This window comes from Orcinus orca, chromosome 4 (assembly GCF_937001465.1).
Source record: "Orcinus orca chromosome 4, mOrcOrc1.1, whole genome shotgun sequence".
Taxonomy (NCBI): Eukaryota; Metazoa; Chordata; class Mammalia; order Artiodactyla; family Delphinidae; genus Orcinus; species Orcinus orca.
The window spans coordinates 99,720,397-99,744,391 of NC_064562.1; the positions used below are offsets into that span (position 1 = coordinate 99,720,397).

General features: G+C 35.8%; 1 pseudogene; it reads right to left on the minus strand.

The window, feature by feature from the left end:
• Positions 1 to 22,884: 22,884 nt before the first annotated feature.
• On the minus strand, positions 22,885 to 23,718 carry LOC101288459 (ras-related C3 botulinum toxin substrate 1-like; annotated as a pseudogene).
• Positions 23,719 to 23,995: the final 277 nt, after the last annotated feature.

The following is a 23,995-nucleotide window of genomic DNA, read 5'->3' on the forward strand; positions in this document are numbered from 1 at the left end:
AGCCCATTTACCAAATAAAAGATTTTCTTCAGATTTTGTGCAATCCTAGTTAGCTCCCAAGCTAAGACCCTGTCAAGGTCATGTTCTCCCTTACTACAACAAGTTTAAGTTTTGCTTTATTAACAGATTCCCTAGTGATAATCTGGAGAGTTCAATACATGGAATATGATGAGTGCAGTGTGGGACATATTTGATTTGAAAGATCTGTGAGACATCAGTAGGCACTTGAAAATATGTGTGGAGGACAAAAGAGTTGATAGAGATAAACATGATTTTTGATAAGGCTTTCATTAAATCAAGATTGTATCATTCAGATGAACAAAGTATGGGTTCTGGTCAAAAAGTTGTAAACTAATAATGAGTACATTTTTTATAACCTCCCATGCCAAACTTCACGGACACCTTCCCCCTATGAACATCCTCCACTTTATGAAGGCCTGCCATGTCAAGCTCATTATCAGTTTATCATTTCCATGATTTGGCTGTTAATCTGGGTGCTAGCAGCACATACATTATTATTTAATTGATTTATCAGTTGGGTATTATTCTATTTTATACATGTAACATGACTTGTAAAGCCAGTCATCTATTAATGGACATTTGGAGTGTTATCAGTTTTTTACTATTACAAACTGTGCTGCGATCAATATTTTTGTTTATATATTATATAAATATCAGCTTATATTTGACAATATATCTGTAGAGCAAATTTCTAGTGGTGAAATGCTGTGTCAGGTTTGTGCATTTAAAAATGTGATATATGTTTCAAAATTTCCCTTGAAAGGATTAAAAAATTGTACTGAGTTACACCAATGATGTTTGAGAGTGTCAACCAGCAGCACACACAGAAAAAAAGAACTAGGGAAAACACAGATTACTGAAGTTAGAAACTAAGTCAGTAAATAGAATAATGGAAGATAGTAGCAAAATACCCAAGTGTTGGAAATAAAGTTAGCTTGTGTGATTAAAACCAAAATATGTATGATAAACTTACCATTTTTAAGGGCAGTGATTTCAATGTTGGTTAGTGACTGCAGTTGACTATGATAAAATTTTACTGGTCTGTACTACACAAAAAATTTTGAAAAGATTAAAGATGACAATGTCAAAACATTTAGCTCTAAAATAATATGCTATATATTGATTTGATTTTCTTCTTATTTATTTGGTGTTAAAATGTTGATATTAGGTGGCATTTATTTATTGCCTTACATTCCTATTCTCATTATAATACCATCTTACATCCCACCTTTTTTTCTTTTTTTACACTTTTCTTGGCCAAAAAAATTCAAACGAAGAAAAAATCACTATCACAGGAGAGAAAATAACACAATATAAAATAAGTCATTTTAGACGTCTAATCAAATGAACAGGTTTTAGTGTCAGGAATCCATAATGTACCTTTGTTTAAAAATTATAGGGCACAGTTTCCCAATGTGGCTCTAAAGCCTCCTTCATCATAATTGTTTGAGATGCTGCTAAGAAATATCCCTGAGAACTCCCTCAGAATTACTAAATCAGCATCACAGTGTATGTGGTCTACAAGTTCAAAGCATTACCATATGATCCCTTTCACACTGTAGTATATAAACTAGTGATATAAAAAATATATATATATTAGTCAACATATATGAAGAAGGCATGATAACAAAGACATCAATGTGAGACTCAAATAACATGATTTATCAATATCTTCTAACACCACTGGCAGACAAAGGTAGAAGTGGCCCATATGCATAATTATATCTGGCCTTATTTGGGGATGAAAATAGATCATCATGCTTCTTTAATTACAGAATATATATTTCTGAGATGGAAACAGGAAGCAATGCAAAAAGGACACCTTTTTTAATAATAATTTGAATATGGAAAATGAATCAAAATGAGTGTCAAGATGATCATAAGTGGAAAATAAAACACATTGGCCAAAGAGAAGACTACCATCTAGAAAAATTAAAGTTTACAGTTGAATTAGTTTTTGAAGTGTTTGTAGAAAATTTGCATGCTTATTATGGTCATTAGGAAAGAAAGTAATAGGAAGAGACAAATATGAAGGTAATAGAAAGAAATATGACCCAGAGAGACTATTGGGCCATTCCATATTTTGAGACTGGAAGAAAGAAAGTAACTCAAGAGTGTTGCAAAGCTCTCAAAAAAAAATTCTGGTTATGCAATTATAATTTGCTTTTATATTGGAAAAGAAGAGGAGGTGCCTAAAACATTAGTATAAGAGGCCAGGGTGTTCTCCAACAACTACAACTTTTATAAACTTAAGTGAAATGTATAAAAGATGGAAATAAGAACTAAGCATAACTAAAAACAAACATAAATGAGAAGCACAAGTCTCAGAAAAACTAAGGGTTACAGAAGTTTAAGAACAACAGTGAAAAATTTATTTTAATCTCTGTTCTGACAGTAAGGTGGAAAAAATTGTAATAACTGCACTTAGAACAATGTTCCACAATTAATGGATGACAAAGAGAGTAGAGCTATTCAATAATAATATGTCCATTTGTTGTTGTTACCTGAAAAGAGAAAATGGACTATTAACAAAAGAATTCCCAGAGATGAAAATAACTGCTAAAAGAACACCAATATGTCCTAGAGCCCCAATTCCATGCTCTGAATGGGTTATATTCCACAAAACTGAGAAGAAAAGATGTGAACTGATATATAATATCAATTTTATAATTTAAAATATTATATTCTTACTCAGCTTGTCACTTTATTCTATCACAGTATTCCATAGTAAATATGCAAAGGAGAAACTCCAGAGCAAGCCTTAGAGTGGGAAGTGATTAAATAATTTTAATAAGAACACCGTTGTAAATTACTGAGCCATAATCTGAATCAGGGTTGTTTTGATTATCTCCAGAATCTGCCCGTCTGTTCAGTGTTAGGTCACTTTCCTATGCTCAGTGGCTCTGACTGATATACTTACATTGTGTTTATATTCAGGAAAGTCATCTCTTATTGGAGATAATCATTAACATCTAATGTATTTTTGAAGAACCTGTATATCTGGTGAATACAAAGTATCATGGAATACAATAATTTTTCTTGAAATTTGAATTTGTATTTCTGGATTTCTTATAAAATGCCAAATTTTCATGTAAGAAAAATAATGATAACCCTAAAATAACTGTTAACTTCCTGAGATTTTTAAAAATAAATATATTTTTATCCATAGCTCTCAGGTTCCACATACATTCTGTTTCAAGTACAACAACTAAACTGTAGATTAAATATTTCCTTTTGTTTTAGCTTCCTTCCTGCTACTTCTTGTCTCTCTTACATATTCAACTTTATTGTTTTTATTTTATGTCAGACATTTCATACAATTATTAGATTATAGCATATGGACAATTAGCATTCTCTGAAAATATTTCAAGAATTCAGCAAAAGATGTGATGTTTAGGATCTTTGCTTTTCCCATATACCTGTGTGCATAAAAGGTTTTATTAGAAGAATTAGCTGTAATTTTGGATTATGTGCTATAAATACATATATACTTATATTTATAAAATGAAAGGCTTATCCAACCGTGAAACACAATCCATCTCACAGATATCAAATTGTTAAACAAAGTTTCTCTTAATTTAAAGATTTTAGGTCATTTTATTTTATGATTTCTGACTTTGTAAGGTTTTTTTTTTGTTGTTCCAAAATGAACTAGTGTTTTCAGGAGATGGAAAATATATTAAATTCCTATTGCAGCTGTGACATAGTAGCATGAACTGGTAGCTTAAAGTAGCATAGATCTGGCTTTCAGAAGTTCAAAATAGGTTTCATCATGTTAAAATTAAGATGTCAGTAAGCCACTCTACACTAGCAAACGTAAAATAGATAGCTAGTGGGAAGCAACCGCATAGCCTAGAGAGATCAGCTCAGTGTTTTGTGACCACCTAGAGGGGTGGGATAGGGAGGGTGGGAGGGAGACACAAGAGAGAGAGGATATGGGGATATATGTGTGTGTATAGCTGATTCACTTTGTTATAAAGCAGAAACTAACACACCATTGAAAAGCAATTATACTCCAATAAAGATGTTAAAAAAAAGAAAAAAAAGATGTCACTAGGGCTTCATTCCTTTTTAGAGGCTCCAGAGGGGAATCTGTTTCCTTGCCTTTTACAGTTTCTGAGTATTTCTCACATTCCTTAATTCATGATCTCATTTCATCTTAAAAGCCCACAAGGACCATTCAAGTCTTTCTTTTACAATATTACTCCTACACAGGCTCTTCTTCTGCCTCCCTCTTCCACATTTAAGGCTTCTGTCATTACATTGAACCAACCCAGATTACCTGGGATAATCTCCTTATTTTAAGGTCAGCTGATCAGTAACCTTAATTTCATCTATAACCTTAATTTGCCAGGAAATATACAGAAGTCACAGGTTCTGGCAATCATGGATATCTTTGGGATGCCTTTCATTCCTGTCTATAACAGAAGAAAATGATTGTTTTGCTATCTTCTAAAATACATATTCAAACTTTGTATTGAAATTATTTTAAATATAACATGATTTGAATGAAAATATTTAATAAAAGTGAGTCACAACAACTGGAGGGAACAGGACTTACTTACAGAATCACCGTGTAAGTATCTCAGTTAACTCTCGCCACCGCAAAGCAACAATTTAACCAGTAAAATTATAATTTTTAAAAAAATCTTTCAAAGTCCCTAGAAATTTGCTCAGAATAGGCAAATTTACAGATATGAGAAGTATATTAGTGGTTGCTTAGGACCAAAGTCAAAGTGGGGAAGAGAGGAAATGGAGATTGACTGCTAAGTGTCCCAAGATTTCTTAAGGGGAATGAAAATGTTATAACATTTGATTGTGGTGATGGTTGAATATCCTGTGAATTTACTGAAAATACTGAATTATATAAACTGTGAGTTATACAGTATATGAATTATATCCTTCTATTTCCTTCCTTACCATGGTACAACTCTTGCATATTGAATTTTTTTGCCACTTATCTCTATACTATATTTTAACTTTTGACATAATTCATCATTTCTGGTTCTGATACAGATGATTTCTTATTTTAACCTCTACTATTTATTTCCAAAGAATCAAATTCAAACTAGATTTTGACTTAGAAGAGTAGAGAAAATGCAACAATAGTGATATTTTACTATAAAAATTTGTAAGTTCTGGCCTAATACAAAGGCAATTATACTTTTCCAATTATGTGTGAGCAATTGAAGTGCATGTGAGCCAGGTTTACAATTCCTTGGGGTGGAGAGAAAGTTTTGAAATAACTCAAGTACCTGGACCCACACAATTTTCACTTACTTTGTCCATAAAAATCCCTCAAATGGATCCTACAATATTTTTGTGGTCAGTGTTTTGTTGTTAGAAGAACTACATATTAAATAGGTAAATAAAGGGAACTATTATATAAAAATGTTTGGTAATGTTCATTTTAATACAAGTAAGTATCTCATCCAAATAATTTTCAGTTTTTGTTAACTGATATTAAGCTACTTTTTTCTTACGATACTGGAACAATTCTTAGCTGTTCATATGATGACTTCTGAAGCAAAATTTTCTGTAATCAGCAAAAATAACATAACTAAAAACCACATGATATGGCAAATAATACCGAACTAATCTGAGAACTGAAATAAATATAAGAACAGAGGTTAAGAATTATCAGATAATTTCCCATCACCAATTATTTGGTAGTATTTTTAGAGTATTCGTTTGTAGAGTATTATTAAACAGGTTTCTAGGTCAGCATTCAACTTTTCATTTAATTAAAAGATAGTGAGTGATAAAAATATTATGAGAAGATTCTTACATTGCTCTTGGTAGTTTTTTATATTAAATAAAAAATACTGAATAGTGATCAATATTGGATTATTTTTCTAATAACCTACTTGTTGCTTATAAAATGATATTATAGAAGAAAAAATAACTGGAAACACTTTCAGAAGAAACCCACCAGAGAAGTTTGAATGAATGTTCAACCAGGAAAATCAAGTGATGATGATTATTATTATTATTTTTGGTTTACTATAGTTAACTGGTCAAATTTACTAAAAAATCTCAAGAGCATAGAGCAAAAATGAACAATAACAGCTAAAACCTCTCACTTGAACATGAATATTGTCCATTATCCTTTCTAAAACCCACTGAAAAGGTACTTAAAGATGAAAAAGGCATTAGACATCAATAGCAATAATCATATCAGACAAAATACTTTGTATTTTTTTAAAATAAGTAATTCAAATACAAGAATGATAACCTACTTAAGAATGTGAAGAAGGTATAATTTAACTGACTGAAGAGGAAGAAAACAGCATGGACTCTGTCAAATCGTCCCACAAGACCTCTTTAGAAGCTCAGCTTTTATACAAACCAGGCCCCAGAGACGGCAGAGGGAGGATACTAGTTTAAAAGCAGAAAGATCAGTTGAAACTTTGTATTCTGAACAGTGGGAAAGTCAAGTAAGCTGTGGAAAAACCCTGATCTGCTGCTCTTCTATCTTATACAGCCAACTATTATTATGCCCTCCCCACACACTCAACTCATTTAGCAACTTCCCAGCCAAAGACCAGAAGTAAATTCTCTAGAGAAAGTGAACCAGAGAGGCACAGCAGACTTGTTTCAGCAGAGGTTAGAAAAAGGCATGGGATTGAAAGGCAGGGAATTCAGAAAGGGTGTCCATCTAAATGGAGGAAACACAACCTCCTACCTTTTCAGTTTACTTTGCAGCTAAATATATACCAACATTTACACACACACACACACACACACACACACACACACACACACACACACTACACTCAAAGCAGGGGAGAGAACTTTTTTTTAAAGAAACTGAAAATTCCATCACCAATATCAATATTTGCCAAATTGCCATCTCTACTATTCTGTCTTGTGCCCTCCTGGAGTAACACATGTATGTAGGAATATCGCTCTCAAAAAAAAGTAATAATTCCAGACAGGAAAGAGGATATGCATTTTCTGTATTCTTAGGTGGTTTCGCTTAACCTTTATCAAGTCCACAAATCCTATCTGTACCACATTTATTATGAGTGTCTCATGTATCACTTCTGTTGCTTCTCAATTCCCTTTGAAAATGCTGTCTACTCTGCCATGGAAGAAAAACGTAATCTGCTTCTTTACATGTCTATGAAAATCAGTTCTATTTAGGTGCGATCTGTTGTATATAGGCTATGAATATAGGCTAAGAATGTGACTTCTCTTTGGTGGACTCTGTATAGGAATACATGTCCTCAACATAACTTCCATGTATTTTAGGGTCAGCAGTACACCATATAGAGTGACAATATCAATGCTATCCTATCATGTTTGTTTCAGGACTCAGAAAAAGGGAATATACTAGACATTAATATTTCCATGAAAATAATTACCAGGGAGAAGTCAATGGAAAAAGTGCTTTGGCATGGAACACATGATTGTCATGAAAATTATAATACACTGAACTGCAAGGGGAATGAAATCTGTTCAGGGAAAGTAATCACATATGTGTAGCTAATTGTCTCACTGTTTAAACCCTATGTTGTTTCCTTTTCTCCTTTCAACATATTACCCATTCCCTCTTGCAGCTACTCAATTAAAGGAGTATTGAATGATTACTACAGTAGCTAGTTATGGCCCCCAATGAACCACCCACTGAAAGAATGGTGGCACTCATCCAATTGCATAGTCCTCTTCCATGATGAATGTTGCATGATCCTATGTCTTTGTTTTAATCTGTAGAAAGTGGTGATCAAGTACTGTGTCAATTTTGCTTATAAAGCTTAAAAGCCTGGACAATTCCATTTTTGTGCTCTTGGAATCTCTGAGTTACCATGTAAATTGTTCAGCTACCATACATACATGGAGAGGTTATGATGCTACATAGGAGGGGAGAGAGGCCCAGCTGCCGAGTGTCCAAGTGGCCCAATGGAACCTCCAGATGACTCCAGCCTCAGCTGCCATTTGACCAAAACCAGAAGAGACTCACTGGATGAACCCTTCCAGCCCAGTCAACCACTGCACTTTGAGACAGTTAGTAATGTAGCAATAGATAACTGCCATAAATCAAAAAATCATGTTTGCTTTCTTAGGATCTTAATCTCTTCCCAATTACTCTATAACAAATATATCCTTACCATTTAGACTTAATCTGTTTTTTTCATAATTTTATCAAACAAATTACAAAAATCTGCATTAATATGATACTACACTAGCTAATGTGTAAGTGGGTCACTTAGCTAGCAACTCAGTTTCCTTATCTCTGTAATAGTGTTCATTTTAACAATGTTTTTGGCATAAACACCAAGTGTCTCATTTAGGGATTGAAAAGTGGAGAGGGAGAAAAGGGGGGGCATTCAAGATTTTGACATGCCCATCTTTACTTTTCCCCATGCCTCTCCCTGCAGTTCGACACAGAAAAAAAGCACTATTTGTTATATGCCCAGGATAAGCCCAGGTAAAACCAGACTCAATGGTTCTGACTTGATTCCAAACATCTACTGGGAGCAAACCTCCTAGTATAATATTTTCTAGTCACAGTTAGATTCAATGCTTGAATTCCATCCAACTTAGCAAATATTTATTGAGAATTTATATATATTGGTCCAGATTTGTATTGAAGAGGAGATTCAAAGGTGAGTATGGCACCATATATACCTTCAAAAAATTTCAATATATAACCTAATATTTCCTAAACCAGGAAATATGACTTTTTCCTTGTTTAGGAAACCAGGAAATGATCATAATATGACTTTTCCACAGATTCTTAGCTTTCCAGATTGCCAGAGTAGACTTATAATCTTAACTGAGCATTGGAAAATATACTTGATGATGTTTTCACACGTCCTTATAACTATCAATACTTCTGCACAATAGTTAAATTTTTCCAAGTACCACTACAGCAGAAAACATGAAAGGAGCACAGTTACTGATGTTAACTAATAATCAAGGCTAATGGAAATGGATGAAGACTGTAATGAAGCTCACTGTCTTTTGCACAAAATCACTTTATTTTTTTTAAATAAATTTATTTATTTTTATTTATTTTTGTCTGCGTTGGATGTTTTGTTGCTGAGCGCGGACTTTTTCTAGTTGTGGCAAGTGGGGGCTATTCTTCATTGTGGGGCACGGGTTTCTCATTGCAGTGGCTTCTCTTGTTGCAGAGCGTGGGCTCTAGGCATGCAGGCTTCAGTAGTTGGGGCTCACGGCCTCTAGAGCACAGGCTCAGTAGTTGTGGCGTACAGGTTTAGTTGCTCCATGGCATGTGGGATCTTCTCGGACCAGGGCTCAAACACATGTCCCTGCATTGGCATGTGGATTCTTAACCACTGCGCCACCAGGGAAGCCCCACAAAATCACTTTAAATATTGATATGAAGAGTCAAAAAAAGATGGGTAAGAAATAAGGGTAAGTACAAGAATACATTAAAAACTTTCAAGCAATTCAGATATGAGTATGAAAAATTAGATATAATTATTATTGTATAACTCTAGCTTCCATATAGTATAGATGTTTCTTGACAGTCAGCCTGGGGATGGACAGTTAATGGGATGTGAGTCATCCCTCAATGATGTATTATTTGACCAAACACATATAAAAATAATTGCTGAACCCTAAGATACTCTGAGTTCCATTATTTTTCTCCATGAGAATTTTGGCAGACTCCCCAACTTTTTCTTTAGCGGTCAGCAGAGTTAATGACTGAAATCACCATTTGAGTCACGTTGAGTCTACAATGCCACTGTTCCCCATGCGACCACTTTGTCTCCTGGGCCTTCACTGAAGTCCCCTGCCACTGTTGTGCCATCTTAGCATTTCATTTACTTGATGCAGTTTCTCGGTGCTCTGTGCTGGAAGAAAATCTCTTCTTTCCCCACTCTCCCCACAGGAGCAATAGACCCCACCAGTTCTCCCCTTTCCTTTTAAAGGAGAAAATAACTTAGAAAGTCTCTTTTTGCCTAGGGAGAATGGTTACTTTCTGCTTCTTTTCCCATTTTCAGGTTAAAGGGACTAAAGTATTTCCCTTTTGGAGGGTGGGATAAGTTTCTCTTCTCTCTCTCTCTCTCTTTCTATCTCCATCTCTCTTTCTCTCTGTGTCTTTCCAACTCTACCAAGGAATTTCTCCATCTGTCTCAAGACATTTTCTTCTTGCACTCTCTCTCCCATCTGTTTCATGTATTTATACACATGAATATTTCTTGTGTTCTCATGCACTTTGTGGCAAACATCAGGCCAGGTACATTCATATATATTAGTCTTAATTAATCCACACAACAGTCTCGGAGAACTGTGTGTAGGATTATTCTACAGAGAATATATAATATCAGAAATAGAGCAACTGAACATTTTATGGTGTGTAGTCTGGCTCATGCTAGGAAGTATGCAATCTAGTATGAAAGAAAAATATATAATTTGTTTAAAATCTTAAGGATGTGAATGGTTCAAACCAATGTCCTTTGATAGTTCAGAAAAGGAGACATCCATCTAGGCTAAGCTGTACTGTAGCTATCAATACAGCTTGAGTTAAACCTTAAACAATTGGTAAGATATGATTGAAAGAAGAGGGCATTGAAATGAAGTGAGATGTGGCATGAATTGGGTTGGGAATGAAACCACCACAAAGAGTAAGTGTAGCATAATGCAGTGGGAATAGGATCTTGCCTTAATAAGAAACCAAGCAAGGATATGGTGCTATTTGTCAGAGGAGGGACTAAGATAACTTATTAATCAATCTGACCCTTCCTTATCTTATAGCTGAAGTATAAACAATTTTATAAATACTAATTCTCTAACACTTCTTGGTCAGCGTTATGATCATGGCTCTACACATTATTTTAAAATATTAGAAAACATTGTCTTTATTAAATTGTTTTTTATTTTGTTTTGTGTTCTACCTAGTCTGATGAGGATGGAGACTAGCTGAACTATTGGGAAATCTGTATAAAGTATTTGCCAGAAGGAGACAGCTTGTGAATCACTTCACCCACTTGCCCTGCACAAAGTCATCTTCTATTTGGCCCTGTGCACATAGCATACAGCCTCTGCCTGTCCAGATGATAGACAGGTGGCTGGATCAATCCGTTCTGTGTGCTGACCAGGGCAGGTTTCCACAGAAAAGAAACTGGACAGCAGACCTTCAGTCCTATGTTACATATTCAATTATCTCTTCATCTGCTCTCTCTGAGAACCCAAACTTCTTAAAAATTTTGTCTCCCACCTCACAAATACACACAACACACTACATTTCTAAAGGATGTGTGTTTTTCTAAATATAAAATATAAACTTAATGAAAGGAGTGGGAAAATAAAGTGTGAAATAACAAATGGAAAAAATGCTGAGACACCATCCCTTTAAAACTGTGTAATCCTATTATAATATCAAGTGAACAATTAATGTTTTTTTCCACTCATGCTACTCTTTATGTTTAGCTATTGGGAAGATAAACTTGGTAACAAAGATAAAAATCTTATCTGTAGCTGAATTAAATCTGGGAATTATTTTTTATTTCCTACTAAATTTTGACTTTTAGACTACCTTTGGCCAATTAGTATAACACAGATAGACTGCTGTCTTTCTTGTTCTTAACAATGGGAGATCTCTGTCTTTACCAGAGCCCTCAATGCCTCTAACTCTTAAGAAATACTTCTTTATGATAATATTTTGAAAGTATTACTAATAGAGACAATTTTTCTGAGCCATATCTAATAGTATTTGAGAAAAGGTTGAGAACAGAGAACTGATCAGGTTTGTTGGGGGTTTTGTTTGTTTGTTTTTTGTTTGTTTTGTATTTTTCATAATATTCAGTGTTGAATTTAAATCTGTGTAATGTAGTTACACTATAGTAATCATTTAGTACCTTAGTATCTTAGATAGTTGCCGAGGTAATTGCATAAGGCAGATTGTTTCAAAATTATTTTGAAATAAATACATTGAGGTAGAATGTATTAGCTAAAGTATAAATTTCTACATCTAGATTGATCTCAAAATTTTCAGTGAAGATGGGAGAGCGTGATCATTCCAAGTGGGGGTTTCTCAACTACACCAATATTGGCATTTGGACTTGATAATTCCTTGTGTTGGGAAACTATACTGTGCATCATGGGAAGTTTAACAGCATCCCTCACCTCTACTCACCAGATCCCACTAGGATCCCCTTTGTATTGACTATCAAAAGTATCTCCAGACACTGTCAAATATTCCTTGAAGGGCAAAATTGCCCCTTTTTAAGAACCACTGATCTAGATAAGAATATGACAGTAGATGTTAAGTCTGAAAGTTATCATAAGGGATAGTGAGCATCCCTTGAATAGCAACTGTAGGCCCATCCTTTGTGCTAGGCATTTTATGTACAGCTGTCATGTGGAAAATGACTTTGATGCACTGGTGTCCCCCACACAAGCTATCCCAGAGGAACAGAACAGATTTATGGGCCAAATTAAGATATTCAAATTATATGGTTAATTAATTCAATGTAAAACAGCTAGTGAGGAAACAGGGAAAATGAATGATGTATGCTAATATACTTAATATAGGGTCCAAGTATGTAGACCTGAATCCAAGGTCATGCAAAGTTCTTCGGTACTGTGTTTATTTCTACCATATCTCAACCTTCCCTGTTGACGAAGCAGTTAGTAAGATTATGGTTGAGGTTTGAGCATAAGGGTTCACAGATAGAAAGCACTGTATGGGAAAGAGGTGACTACAGACATAGCTCACTAGTTAGCTGCTAAAGAGTTATGGGTTTTTTCTGCATTGTCTAAACAGAGTACATATGGATCAACAATTAAACTGTACTAGGTGTCATCAATAGGTGACCGGTTTAAGAAAAACATAACTAGTATCTCAGAACTATCATGATAGAACCTTATTCATTCCATAGTTTTCTTTCTAAAAGTTACACATTTATTTGTCCCATCATAATTTTATTTTCTCTTTAGGATGTCTTACCAATGACTAACTCACTTATTATTTAGGTTTCTCACAAGCTACTCGATTTTTTATTATATATACTTTTTAATATATCTTATGAGTTAGGTTTATTAAAAGCTACTAGATTTATTTACTGTCTATGCTTAACATTTTGGATGTCTTACCAATGACTAATTCACTTATTATTTAGGTGTCTCACAAGCTACTCGATTTTGTGTTATCTATACTTTTTAATATATCCTATGAGTTAAGTTTATTAAAAGCTACTAGATTTATTTACTGTCTATGCTTAACATTTCCTATAAATTTCATCTCCTCTGTAAGTTTTCTTTTCTTTAAACAAGATTGGATAATCTAAAAACAAAAAAGTCTTACATTGTAATTACTCCAATAATAATAACTAATATTGGTGGAAAATTAACTCACCTTGCTTAATGTTGGCAAATAGTACATTTTGTATCGGATTTGGGTCTATCTGTATCTAAACTAGTTTTTGTTTTGCTTCTTTTTACTCTGACACATTACCTTTTTGAACAAGGATCACTAAAATAAATCCTAGTAATGTTTCTCTGGGATTCCCCACCAAATACTTTTTTCCCCCATGTACATTAATTATGAAAGCTTCTGGAAGCAAGAAAATCCACAAAATTAATACAACATATGTATAAGAATGAATTTTATAATTAACTCTTCCATACTTTCTGAATATATATATACCAACACAACCTCAGCCTTAAAGTTTTCTTCAGTTCTACTAAGTTTTAGACAAACTTCTTCCTGACTGTAGGTCCCACCCTCCTTATTCTGAGAGAATTACTTTGTAAAACTCATAACTGTAAATTCTTTCTTTGCCTCTTTAAGATGTAAATCTTCTAAAATCCTGGGGCCAGTTTTACCACCTAGGGAAGTTTTTGTCAAGGACTTAGGAGACATACTCTTGAAATGCAATCATCAAGGAAGATAGTGCCCCTATTGCTAGGTTTCTGCGGGGTTGGGGCTGGCAGTTAGGAGTGTAACAGGGTGAGCACTCTACTCCAAGTTGTAAAACTGCTTCCTGTCATGAAGATAAGATTTTGTTTTACCTCTGGGTAAGTCTCATTAGCATAAACAGATGGTTTCAGATTTCCTCACCCCACCCCATCCCAGCTATTCAAAACTCTAAGCAACATGGATGGACTTAGAGATTTTCATACTGAATGAAGTAAATCAGACAGAGAAGGACAAATATTGTATATCATTTATATATGGGATCTAAAAAATGGTACAAATGAACTTATCTACAAAACAGAAATAGAGTCAAAGATGTAGAAAACAATCTTATGGTTACCAGGAAGGAAGAGGGGGAGGGATAAATTGGGAGATTGGAACTGTCATATACACACTACTATATATAAAACAGATAACTAATAAGGACAGGGAACTCTACTCAATACTTTGTAATGACCTTGATAGGAAAAGAATCTAAAAAAGAGTTGATAGATATATATGTATAACTGATTCACTTTGCTGTACAGAAGAAACTAACACAATATTGTAAATCAGCTATACTCCAATAATTTTTTTTTTAAATAATAAAGAAAAACTTAAAAAAAAAACTCTCCTACCCATTGTTTCAGCAGAGTTGAGCTCAGACTGAATTTTGGTCTCTTTCTCCGACTGCAGTAAGCTTGAAGAAAATCATCCTTGCCTGATCAAATAGATAGATTGGTAGATTAGATTAGATTAGATTAGATAGATAAATAGATAGATGATAGATAGATCGATAGAGAGGTAGATAGATAGATAGAGAAATGCAACATTATGCCAGGAGTTCAACATCCCCAAGTTTATGAACATCAGAGGTAGGATTAACAGCATTCATTCTATCCAACTGCTCTCTGACCAGGAAGTTGATGGAGTGACTCAGGGTTTGCCTCTCCTTCAGTGACTGCATGTCTTCAGCCAAAATCTTGTGGATGTCTTGAGAAGCAGTCCAAGGATCAGCTGATCTACTGGCCCCCACACAGAGGCAGAGTTGCACAAGCCATCCACAACAGAGAAGCTCACCACTGCTGGCCTTTGCCCTCAGAGTGATGCCCAGGATGAAGGAGATCTTGAATGATGAAGCCCTAAGCATTGCTGAGCCCAGCATTAACTGGTACTACCAGCCATCCTGCCATGAGACACCTGAAAGGTGTGTCCCAGGCCTTTCTCCAGCAAATTTAGGCTAATAAGGCTCAGAAAAAGTTGGTGCAGAATACTGGGCACCCACACAGAGCAGAAGCAGTGGTTACAGCTGCTCATGTGTCTGTGGAAGCTGGACCACTGCCATGCAGTGTCTTCATGTTGGAACAGAAGCCAGTGCTCATCAGGGAGTTGGCCTGGTCCATCATGGGCAACTATTGCACCTCCATGAGCCCTGCGCAGGTGGAGAAGCATGTGCAGCTTGTTTCCAGACTGAGTTGCTCCCAGACTGCCTCAGCCTCCACCATATCTTCCATTTACATCCCCACCAAGCTGGAAAAGTCTACCAATTTCATGGGCATCACTGTGCTGCTAGGTTTCTTTGCTCATTGACCATTGCCATGTGATCAAACATCTGAGCTGGAGACATACCAACCTGGTCCAATTCCATGCCTCTTTTTTAGTCCTTTTTGTCAATGTGATACAATTTGCTCATACCTTGATCAGAGTCCCTATGAAGGTCAAACGTTAGAAGTGGGCTCTGGGCTCTAGGTCCAAGAAGGTGTTCCTCTATTCATGGTGATGAGTATGCCTCATGGGGTTCCTGTAGAAATGTTGATATTATACTGGTTCCTCTCGGTGTTTAATATTAAGAAATATGGCAGGTTAGAAATGTAAGATTCAATCTTAGTTTGAAAGTTTTACTTCTCTTATTACTTAATTGAAGCTTGTTATGATCATCTAATCCATATTATGTAAATTAATTATTACTCAAACTTCAAAAGTCAAATACCTCAGGAGGAAGCAAGGTTTTTTTAAGTACTTTTGTTTTCTTTTCTCTACTCTTATATCCAAGCTGTATATCTGTTACTATAATGTAACTTCAATTCACCTGTCTGTACTTCCGATCAGTATAAAGGGCTAGGTCAACAATTAATATCTAATATGAAAATATCATTAAATTTATCCAAAATATGATTTTCTATAAAACAACAAAAATATTATTTCATATGAATGAAAAAATGTTGTAGTGTGACCCCCTTCTATTCAGAACCCTGAATCAGTACATCTGTCTAAAGCTCTAATGAGTGCTTAGAATTGGGCTATACACTAGATGCTGGGCAGGCTGCTTGTGCTTAGCCAAGTTTCAGAAAATAAAATATGGTATTGGAACTCCTCTTCTTCACTAGTATATCTGAATACTGATTATAGCATTGAGATGAACTATTCAGTTATTTATAGTTTGTATGTCTAGTTTTCCCCTCAGGGATTTTCAGTGTAATACCATATTTCTATCTTATAAATTATATAGATAAAAATATTGGCAAGAAATGGAGAATGTCCTTGGCATCTGCCACAATTATGGAAACACAAGACCTTTGGCAAAGAAGATTTAGAAGAAAGCTGCCAACAAAAAAATAAATCGGACATTTCCTCAAAATGCTGAAATCCTGCCTATGATAAAGCAATTAATAATCCAGGTCTTCACTGAGCACCTATTTAGTTGCATTCACCATTGCACTGGGCATAGTAAGCAAAAGTGAAAAAAAAAAATGAGGTAAGTCCTCCACTGAGATGCTTAAAATTGAATTCATGAAACACAATGCATATCCAATAATTAACCTCATTTGTACAGTCCTGCATAGTTCAACATTAGTTACAAGAAAACAGACATTAGCATTCTCTGAAGTAATTTTCTGAGACAATAACTTTATTGCAGTTTGGAGTATGGACTGAAGTGAAGAAAAGATTAGTTGAAGAGATACCTCCCTATAAAGGAGACTATTGCAAAGTTCCTGGGAAGAGATAATGAAGGCCTGAACTAGGGCACTGGCAGTGGAATTGGAGAGGAAAAGCCAGATCCAAGACATATTTATGAGGAAGGATTAATAAATGAATAACTAGATGCGTGAGATGGAGAAGACATCAGGAGTCAAGGTTGACTCTGAAGTTTCTATCTTGGGAAACTGGGTATCTGTGAAGCTTCCTTAAGACCAATTGACTGTCTTCAAGATTTCCATAATGTGCAGGTTCTCAGGCAGTTCTGTGCTCATAGGGTGAATTCATCTTTATACCTCAGTTACTGTAAGTGAGGCAGGATCTGTCTGTTACAGAAAAAATGATGGCTTCAGTTCCAGGGTCTCTGCTTAAATGTGGCAGCATATTTTCACACTGCCAGAGCTTGAGGTAAGCATACAGCAGAAAGTTTCACATCATTTGACATGCAGTCTTCATATTTTATTATTTTTCTTTTCTTGCCATGCATGATTCTATAGATTTAATTCTTTAAATAAATTTGCTAGACCTATGTCATTTATTTTATGACTGTAGGGGCAGATTAAGCCAAGGTTGTAGTTTTATAATTATATGACTACTATTATATAATAATTTCTACTGAAAGGAATTTGTTCATTTTAAGGATTACTTATAGAACAAACAAGTAAATAATTCATTCAGATTAATTTATGATAGTAGAGGAACAAAATGAAATTTTTACAGCACTGGAGTAAGAGTCAGGATATTTCAGTGCAAGTGTCATTTCTTTTACAAAATACCTATGCCCTTTGGATCTCAGCCATCACCAAAATCCACTATAGCTTCAATTTCTTCTCTGAGAATTGTTTTTATCTTTCTGTACTAAATGGAATCTAGTTTCCATTGGAGGTGCTGGGTCACATGGGGTCTGCTAGGACAGTAGGCATGAAGTTGGAGTAAGGCGGCTGCCTTAATCCTCTTTGTCACTTTAACACTCTCCTTCCAGCCTCCTTATGTCCCTTGACCCTTTAATCTTATGTCACAAACTAGACTGTCTACTTCACTCTCTCTTATTTGTCATCTTCTAATCCCTAGGGTACTCTACTTTAAGATTTTACTTTCTGGCTCAATCACTTTTTCTCTCTAATACCATTCCATCAATAATCAATATCTGGATCTCTGATCCAGAACCTCCTCCTCTCCATATATTTTGTCCTCTATTCACTCACTCATTCCCATTGTTATACCATAGGTCTGGTGATCACTAATAAAAGTGATATCTCAACTTCAAGCCTCAAATTTCTGACACCATCTCCTTTATTTTGCCTCACTCCCTCAGAACCTCAATCCACAATCCTCTGCTCAAAAATGTCACATCAATTGATATAACCACTTTTTAACCATGTCATGTCCTCTTTAGCTTTCTTCTTTAGCTTTACCTTTCATGGATTTCATATTAAACAATTACTGTGAACATTCACTCAGTTCTTTGCTCCCATCTTGTTTTGGCATTTTCACTTAGCAAAGTCATAATCCTGGTCAAACCAAACTCTTTCTTATTCTGCATCAGCAACCATGAAGATGAAGATGTTTGGAGAAAAAAGGCACAAACACACTGACCAGGCTCCACTAAATACTGAATCACTAATGACAGTGGGATGTCCAGCAATAATACAGGATTTCGCTGCCTTTCTCTTTCCCACTTTCCCATCACTGTTTCATGATGTGCAGTCTTCATTCAGACTTCCTATACTTCCTTGTCCTTTCTTACATGTAGTGAATTGGCATCATAATTCACTGAAGCAGTCAGAAGAAAACTTGTTGATGTTCCTAGAACACATTTAACAACTTACCTACATCTCTGCCCCTTTTATGGTCAGCAGTGCTCCATTCATTTTCTTAACTAGTGCTAATCCTGCCTTCAGTGAACTAAAGCCCACCCTCAATCACTCATTTTGGATTCAGCCTTTACAAATTCTTTTTTTCATCTTCTCCTGCTTATTTTTTATATACACAAAAATATGCTATAATTTCTCCCTTGTTAAACAACACAAAATAGAACTTCTCTCTTGGCACCAAGTCCCTCATGAGCTACCATCCTATCTATTTTATGGCAAAAATTTTTAAAGTGATTGTCCCCATTTTATCTTCTTCCATTCTTTCTTGAACCTATGCCAATTAGGTTTCATTTTCACATATTCAACCAAAATTGTTCTAATTAATGACACCAAATGACCTTCATCTTATTTGACTTTTCAGCCCCACTTGCATAGTTGAACACTCTCTCATCCTTGAAATACTTTCTTCACGTGGCTTCTAGTACACTTAACTTTCTTCATTTTTTTTTCTATTTCACTGGCAAATAATCTTCATTCTGTTTCCTTTGAGTTTTCTTTTCAACTTGACTGAATTAACATTGTAGTGTTATAGGAATCTGTGTTTGAAACCCTTGTCTTTCTACATACCATTGTTTCTTTGGCTATTTCCTCTAGTTTCGTGCCTTTAAATATATGACTAGATGGTATTTGTGAAACTTCAGTATGCACAAAGTTGCATGCATTTGATTAGATGTTCTTTGAAGGTGGAAATTCTTAACTTTGTAACCTCCAATTATTGATGCTCAACTTAATATCTCTATCATTGACTTTCCCATGAACTCTAAATTTGATTGTCCAATTTCTTATTAAACATCTCCAATTGTATGTGTAATAGACATCTCAGATTTTAAATACCCAAAGCCTAGCACCTGATAACAATAACAGTTGTCATCTATATAATGCTTACTATGTACCAGAAAATACTCTAATAACATTACATATATTAGTTGACTTATCCCTTATAATAAGTCTATGAAGTCATTGCTATTATAAATGAAGAAATAGAGATATAAAGAAGTTGAATAAATCACCCAAGTTTATGCAGCTTGTAAGCAATTAGTTTGGCACAAAATATGTAGGTGCCAGAGTGCATGTACAGTATGCTGCTTCTCTGATCTTTTCCCACAAACATCTTTTGTCTATATTGTTCCCCAAGTCAGTAGACAGAAACTCCTTCCTCCCAACTACTCAAGCCAAAATTTTGGAGCCTTCCTTGACTTAGTTTCACAACACTTAATCCTTTCAATTTTTGGTTCAGAATCTGTTTACTTCTCACTACCCCATTGCCATTATTTTGGCCCAAGCTATCTGTGTTGCTCATTTGGATGCCAGTAATAGCTTTCACACTAGTTTCCTACTCCCACCTTTGTCTTCCATTAGTCTTTCTTCAACACAGCAATGGTATAGAGGCATTCTTATTAATATAAAAGATCACAACAGATCCTTTTAATGGCTTACCATTTCACTCAAGTAAAAGCAAACACTATTAGTGTGGCCTTGAGAGGTCATAAATAGCAAATTTGAGGGAAAGTTACAGAGATTTTCAATGTACTCCATGCTCCCAGATGGTCTCCTCCAATATCAACATCCCATATCAGTTTTACATATATTACAATTGATGAACCTATATCGACATATCATAATCATTCAAAATCCTAAGTTTACCTTAGGTTTTACTCTTAGTGTTGTATATTCTATGCATTTGGACAAATGCATAATGACATGTATTAATCGTTATGGTATTATATAGAGTATTTTCACTGCCTTAAATAATCTCTGTGTTCTCCCTAGTTAACGCTCAACCCACAATCCCTGGCAACCACTGAGATTTTTACTGACTTTTCCAGTCTTTTACTGTCTTTTCCAGTTTTGCTTTTTCCAGAATGTCATATAGTTGGACATAAAAGCTAAAGTTTTTAGCTTTCTAAGATTGACATATTTTACTTCATAATATACATTTAAGTTTCTTCTTAATGGTTTACTAGTTCTTTGTTTATCACTGAATAATATTCCATTGTCTGAATGTATCACAGTTTATTTATCTATTAGTCTACTGAAGAGCATCTAGGTTGCTTCCAAGTTTTGGCAAATATGAATAAAGCTGCTATAAACATCCATGTGCAAATTTTTGTGTGGACATAAGTTTTCATCTCATTTGGGTAAATATGAAAGAGTGGGATTGCTGGAGGGTATGGTAAGAGTATGTAAGAAAGAAACTGTAAGAAGCTGAGAGTGGCTATACCATTTTGTATTCTCACTAGCAGTGAATGAGTGTTCTTGTTTCACACCCTCATCAGTATTTGGTTTTTTCAGTGTTCCAGATTTTACCATTCTAATAGGTGTGTACTGGTACTTTATTGTTGTTTTCATTTACATTTTCCTGATGACATATTATGTGGAACATCTTTTCATTTGCTTATTTTTCAACTATATTTCTCCTTTGATGAGCTGTTTGTTAAGGTCTTTGGCCCATTTTTTTAAAATGGGTCATGTATTTTCTTATTGATGAGTTTTAAGGGTTTCATATATTTTAGATAACTGTCCTTTATCAGTTGTATCTTTGCAAATATATTTTCCCAGTTTGTGGCTTGTCTTCTCATTTTCTTGACATTGTCTTTCTCAGAGCAGTTTTTGATTTTAATAAAGTCCAGCTTATCAATTAATCTTTTCATAGATTGTATCTGTGTTGTATCTAACAAGTCATCACCATACCTAAGACCATGTAGGTTTCCTCCTGTTAGGAGTTTTATTCTTTTGCATTTTACATTTAGGTCCATTCAGAGTTAATTTTTTTTCATGATTCAGGGATTTATTAAGTCATACATGCAAAACATACTGTTAATTGCATTAGCAAAAGATCAATGTAAAAACACTCCACAATTCTGCAACTGTCAATTTAAAAATTTTTTTTCTAGTGGTTGAAAGGTCCAAGCTCATATTCTTGCCAGTGGGTAAGTTGTACAGAACTTCGTTAGCACGAGCACGGGGTTGACAGAACCTCACAGACCCCAAGGAACATCGTTAGGGCAAGGACAGGAAGCGTGTGTACGCTGTGAGGCAAGAGGCGGTCAGTGTTATTAGTCCAGGTGCAGTGTCGTTGATCTGGCAGGGTTTACAGTTTAAGAATATCTAAGTATTTTAAAAACTGTAAAGCTGCAACATAGGATTTTTACACCTAGTTACTAGAAAATCAAGGAAAGCACTTACTAGCTTTGGATAAGGTAACATGAAAACAGGAATGCACTTTTACTAATCTACAAAAAAAATTTTCTAATGCATATTCAGAACGATTTTATAATACAAGGAAGCATATTGCTCATTAAGAAGGGGTTCTATAAGAAAAGCACTTACTAAGTTAGCAACTATGAGAATGATGAGGTCAAAGATGGATTAAGTGCCCAATTTCAGGAGGGATGGGCACGTTTAAGGAAAAGGAAAAGCTTAAGAAAACACTTACGGATAATACCGGCCTTTCTTCATCATCTACTGCATTTGACAGAAATTAACCTTTTAAAACATTTACCCGTGACACTTTTAATAGTTTAATTATTACATATACAATGTAGTGTAAATTAATCTCCATATTTTGTTAAAATACTGTCTTCATCCTCTGATCACAAGTGTTCCACACACTCCACCCAGTGGACCCACGGCCAGAGCAGAATGCTTCATCGGAGGGAACATGGGAGTAAAAGCTCTGTTCAAAATCTCACAAAAGCTAATACACTAATTTGTTTTAAAAATCTCACTACGAAATCAAAAAGATTGATCCAAAGAGCTGAGCTGTTACACTCGTTCATTATGATGTACAGTACAGTGTTAGGTAGTGAACGTGGGCTGGTAAATCAGGATGCATTAAATGACAACGTTTCAGGAAGGAGGCTGTACTGCTCTTCGCGTCTGAAACTCATTAGCGAGCGTCTGCATCTCCTGCCTCAGAAGCTAGTCTCTTCCAGACAAAGGTCTTTGAACAGTTTAGTGCTTAGAGTTCTTAGCCCAACAATGCAACTTAGTTCACAAGGTATTTTGGCAACTCTTAATCTGAGCAAGAATAGGCGCTTTGAGAAATAAGGCTTTAAGGAAGCTCGTCATCTTAGGGCTAAATTTAATAGGATGTGAAAGTTTGAACTCTTACACTTTAAACAAACAAAACCTAGAAATTACTGATTGGTTCAAAACGGTTTTATGGAAAAACTAATCTGTAACAAAAACTTGGCATTGAGTGCGAAGGCTCCACCGTTTGAGCAAAGCGTACAAAGGGTCCTGGGGGACGGGGACAGGCGGGAGGGGCCCGGACATTCACAACAGCAGGCATTTTCTCTTCCTCTTCTTGACGGGGGGCGGGCAGAGAACCGCCCGGATAGCTTCATCAAACACCGTCTTAAGACCTCGCTGCATGAGTGCCGAGCACTCCAGGTATTTGACGGCACCGATCTCCTTGGCCATGGCCAAGCCCTGCGGGTAGGTGATGGGTGTCAGCTTCTTCTCCTTCAGTTTCTCAATCGTGTCTTTATCATCCCTCAGATCAAGTTTCGTCCCCACCAGAATGATAGGAGTGTTGGGACAGTGGTGTCGCATTTCAGGGTACCACTTTGCATGAACATTTTCAAATGATGCAGGACTCACAAGAGAAAAGCAAATCAAGAATACATCCGTTTGCGGATAGGATAGGGGACGTAATCGGTCATAATCTTCTTGTCCAGCTGTATCCCACAAGCCCAGATTCACCGGTTTTCCATCCACCATAACATTGGCAGAATAGTTGTCAAAGACAGTGGGGATATACTCTCCAGGAAAGGCATTGGTCGTATAACTGATCAGGAGGCAAGTTTTACCTACAGCTCCGTCTCCCACCACCGCACACTTGATGGCCTGCATCTGGGCTGCTCTCTGGGCCGCAGCGGCGGCGGCCGGGCACTGAGGCGAAGAGCGGAGAGCTCGGGGCGCGGCGGGCGGGCGGGCGCGCGGCTGCGGGCGGCGGGGCGAGGGGTGCCGGGGCCGCTGTCCACGCCGCCTTTCCCTCCGCCGTTGGGAAGCCGGAGCCCAGCAGCAGCCACCACCCAAAGCTGGGGAAAACTCCAGAGTTAATTTTTGTAAAGAGTATAAAGTCTGTGTCTAGATTCTGTTTTTGTTCTTTTTTTCATATGTGTATGTCCAATTGTTACCTTTATAGAAAAGACTATCTTTGCTCCATTGTATCACTTTTGGTTCTTTGTCAAAGATCAGTGGAATAAATTTATGTGGGTCTATTTCTGTGCTCTCTATTCTGTTCCAC